This window comes from Onychomys torridus, chromosome 15 (genome assembly GCF_903995425.1).
Source record: "Onychomys torridus chromosome 15, mOncTor1.1, whole genome shotgun sequence".
NCBI classification, from domain to species: domain Eukaryota; kingdom Metazoa; phylum Chordata; class Mammalia; order Rodentia; family Cricetidae; genus Onychomys; species Onychomys torridus.
Genome location: NC_050457.1, coordinates 941,324 through 946,187, shown reverse-complemented (window position 1 = coordinate 946,187; position 4,864 = coordinate 941,324). Strand labels below are relative to the sequence as shown.

Below are 4,864 nucleotides of genomic sequence, written 5' to 3'. Positions count from 1 at the left end.
CACAGCACTAAAAGTGATGTCACTTTCAAATTGTTTTAGCAAATTAATTTTAATAATGTCTAATTAACAGAAATTGTATCTGGGACTCTATAATTTGGTCCCAGAAGTATGACCATTGACTGAGAATAAGGAGAACTTTTGTTTTTGATTCTGTTCCTCTAATTCTTGCTCTGGACAAATGACTTCTGTTATGTAAGAAAATGATTCTAGATAATTTAAAACTCATGCTATTTGAACTGCAATGTTCCCCCCCTCCCAATATCTCTCAACTAAACCAATGTAAAACACACAAAAAGTATAAGGTGTGATTTGATTTACCTGCACAGGAGTATTAAGTTCTACCAGAGGTACTCACATTTCTTAAAAACAACCATCTAGAATGTTGGTTTCCCATGACTGTGACAGAAGGTGAAGCTCTGAGACTGAAGTCAGCAGATTATATTGAATTTCAATAGTATAGACAGCCAGGCAGCATGATTTTACTTCATTGAAAAGTGTGCTTTACATAAAGATGTCTGAGTTAAGTGGATTTTGATTTGCTAAGTATCTTTGCCTCACTTTTAAATTCTTTTTCTAAAAACAGTTCTCTCCCATAGTTTAAGAAATTAATGTATTGTATGCATCCACTCTGATTTCAGAGCTTTGAGCAGGTTGATTGCATGCTCATTTTGAATGTTTGACAAAAAAACCGCACTGGACATTTACCTTAACTATATTAACTGTGAAGGAAGTTTGAGGAGTTTTGAATGGTAACTATCCCAAAAGTTTATTATTAAATATTCAAGTACTAGAATAAACTTTTCAAATTCAATCATAATTTTTATATGGTAAAGTTTCTTCTTTGGGGCATGTAATTTTCTATAATTGACAAACAATGTTAATTTTTCCCCCATGCCATTGCTTTAGTTAGGGTTACTATTGCTGTGATGGAACAGGGCTTGTCTTATATAACCTAAATTACAGTCCACTGAGGGAAGCCAAGACAGGAACTCAAACTGGTCAGGAACTTGGAGCAGCTGATGCAGAGGCCATGGAGGAGTGCTATATAATGTCTCAGTCTTTAAGACTTGCTCATATTGTTTCCTTATAGTATTCTAGACCATCAGCCCATGGGTAGCACCATTCACTGTGGGCTGGATTCCCCCCACATCAATCATTAAGAAAAGTCCCCACAGGCCTGCCTGTAGCCTAATCTTATGTAGGCAATTTCTCAATTGAAGTTTCCTCCTCTGAGATGACTCTAGCTTGTGTCAAGTTGACATAAAATTAGCTAACATGGCTACCAAAATTTTCCTTGAAAACGTGCTATACATTTGAGTTTAGACAATCATCCAGTATGGCTTTTTCACTAAGCACAATACACTTGAGATTCACCCATGTTGCTGTATGTATTTGTAGTTTATCTCTTCTTGTTGCTTAGAAATATTGTGTGTGTGTGTGTGTGTGTGTGTGTGTGTGTACAGTTTATATAATGGTTAAAGGATATTGACATTGTGTCCAGGCTGGGGGCATTATGTATAAAGCTACTATATACATTCATTAATGGCTCTTGCTTGAACACAAATATTATTTCCCTTGGGTAAATACCTACAAGTGAGCTAAGTATGTATTACAAGCATGTACTTGGCCTTGTAATAAACTGTTGATTTCCCAAAATGTTTGTGTTTGATAGTTTAAGTTTTTCTGCAACTCTAGCATTTGGTAACTTAGTATTGTTGGGTTTTTATTTATTTTAGTTGTCTTCAAGCAGTGGTACTCAACCTTCCTAATGCTGTGATCTTTTAATACAGTTCCTCATATTGTGGTGACCTCTAATCATAAAATTATTTCATTGCTACTTCATAACTGTAATTTTGCTACTGTTACGAATCATAATGTAAATATCTGATATGCAAGATATCTAATAGCATTGTCATAGAGGATACTGAAATAATTTCGATTTAAACCTGGATTGGTACATGGCCACAACAGCTCCTGTAGATAGTAAACTATATCCTAGCTTGGAATGGAAATAAGTTGTAACCTAAACTAAGAATGTACCATTGTCAGTGTTTTTTTTGGGTTAGCGGTGTGGTGCTGGCTAGTTTCATGTCAGTGTCTTAGTTAGCTGTGAAGAGACACCATGACCACAGGAACTCTTATATAGGAAAACATTTACTTGAGGCTGGTTTACAATTCAGAGTTTAGCTCATTATCATCATGGTGTGAAACAGCAGCATGTAGGCAGACATAGTGCTGAAGAAGGAGATAAAGTTGTACATTTTGATGTGTAGGTAACCAAAGGAGACTGTATACCACACTGGGCATAGCTTGAGCATATGAGACCTCAAATCCTGCCTTAGCAGCAACAGACCCTTTATCAAGGTCATACCTACTCAAAGAAAACCATACCTCCTAATAGTGTTACTCCCTATGGGCCAAACCCTCAAATAATTGTGTCGTTAGGAGCCACACCTATTCAAACTACCACATTCAGCTTGACACAAGCTGGAGTTATCTGAAAGGAGGGAACCTCAACTGAGAAAATGCCTCCATAAGATCTGGCTGTAGGGCATTTTCTTAATTAGTGATTGATAGAGGAGGGCCCAGCCCACTGTGGGTGGTGCCATCCTTGGACTGGTGGTCCTGGGTTCTAGAAGAAAGTAGGCTAAGCAAGTCATGAAGAGCAAGCCAGTAAACAGTTCCTGCCTTCAGGAGTTGTAGAATATTATTTCAAGGTGTGTTACTTTTGTTTATGCTCTGAAACGTTTGTCTAATGGTGCAAAGATGTGTTTGATTAAATCAAATTCACCTGTGGTCAGGATGTTGCATCAGCTACTAGCTGACAGAAAGTGGTAGGGAGGAGCCAGGTGAAAAAGGGTTTATAAGGAGGGGTGAGGAGCCCCACGAGGGCTTTTTGGAGGATGCAAGCAAGGAGAGGAGGTGAGCTGCTTGCTATTCAGCCTCTCTGAAGAGCAGAATTTCATCTTAACCTTTGACTCTTGAGTTCTTTAGGGGGAGAGAGGTTTAGTTAAGTTCCCTTCATAGCTTTCCAAGAGTTGGAGTGGAGGGAACAGATTTCCCTCTGGCTAAGGCCCTTGCCCCAACCAATGCTGGTAGCATCAGAGTTGCAGTTGCCAATTCAGACAGCTGTAGCTTAAAAGGCAGAAACCATTAAAAAAGGACAATATTCAGGGTCCTGTTCTGACTTCCTATGATGGTGAACAGGGTGGAAGAATAAGCCAAATAAACCCTTTTCTCACCAAGTTACTTTGGTCACTGCTTTTCATCACAGCAATAGTAACTCTAAGTAAGACAGGTTGTTTAATTTGAGACAGTCTTCCTATGTATCACAGGCTTGCCTCAAGTTTCTGTTCTTCCTTCCTCAGCTTCCTTAATGATGCCATTATGGTTCTGTATCCTTAAAGCCAAGATTAGAGAATACCAAGCTACTAAATCTCAGCCAATCACAACCTTTGGATTTCAGCCAATTGCAGACTGCAAAAGTTACTCACTTTGCTCAATCAGGTTGTTCCCCTTCCTCCTCTTTCCCCTCCTCCTTTTTCTTTTCTTAGAAACATTTAATAGTGTGGTGGTATTGTGTTCCCCAAAATATTGTACATTCTAATAAACTTATCTGGGGTCAGAGAACAGAACAGCCACAATATTAAACATAGAGGTTAGGCAGTGGTAGCACATGCCTTTAATCCTAGCATTCCAGGCAGATCTCTGCCTCTGTGAATTCAAGGCCACACTGGAAATAGCCAGGCATGATGACTCATGCCTTTAATCCCAGGAAGTGATGGCAGAAAGCAGAAAGGTATAAAAGCCGTGAAAACCAGGAACTAGAGCTGGTTAAGCTTTTAGGCTTTGGGCAGCAGTTCAGCTGAGATCCATTTGGATAAGGACTCAGAGGCTTCCAGTCTGAGAAAACAGGATCAGCTGAGGAATTGGCAAGGCGAGGTGGCTGTGGCTTGTTCTGCTTCTCTCATCTTCCAGCATTCACCCCAATACCCAGCTCTGGGTTTGTTTTTATTAATAAGACCTGTTAAGATTTATACTACATAATAGTAATTTTGAAAAGCATTCCCATATCCTAGTATCCCGTGGGTTTTTAACAGTAAAGACTGTTACTTGTGCAAACCAGAATCTGATACAAACTAAAGGGGACAGCCTCGCCAATAAGCAAGAGAGTTTTTCCATGAGGTTGTTTCTTATGCATATTACTTTGGCTATGAATGTCACCTGCACCTGTGCTGTGTGGGGCTTAACCATCTTTGGAATAATGTGTGTTTCTACAACTCCTTTTCTTGGTCAAGTATACTTTGTTAGATTTAACTGGTCTCAGTTTTTCTTTTAAGAATAGTAATGTCTCAACCGTGGCCTCAATTTGCATTTCCCCAGGAACTAATGCTACAGAGCTGGTTTCATGTGCTAACTTACCATGTGTTTCTCATTTGTAAAAGTCTTCACGTCTTTGGTACTTTTGAAAAATTGGGTATTGATATTTTCATTGTTTTGTCACACACACACACACACACACACACACACACACACACGTGCATGAATGCATGCATGCACTTTTTTTGTCAGTAGATTTCAATATTTGCCCTGGGTCTCTTTTATTTTTTCTTATCCTCTTAAAACTCTTTGGCAAAGCAAACTTGTTTTTTAACTTTGAAGTCCAATTTATCACCTTTTTTCCTGTTATAGATGATACATTGATGGTATGTTTAAGAACTCTGCCTAGATCAAGGTCACAAAGATTTTCTCATGCGTTCATTTCCCTCCAAGTCTTAGAACTTCCCATTTGTATTTAACTCTGTTGCTCATTTTGAGTTAATTTCTGTCAGAGATAGTGTCTGGCTTCACTTTCTGGCATTTG

The 4,864-nt window shown here is 38.8% G+C and overlaps 1 pseudogene; it reads right to left on the bottom strand.

Annotated features, from left to right (window-relative positions):
• Positions 1-4,104: 4,104 nt before the first annotated feature.
• On the bottom strand, positions 4,105-4,219 carry LOC118596620 (annotated as a pseudogene).
• Positions 4,220-4,864: the final 645 nt, after the last annotated feature.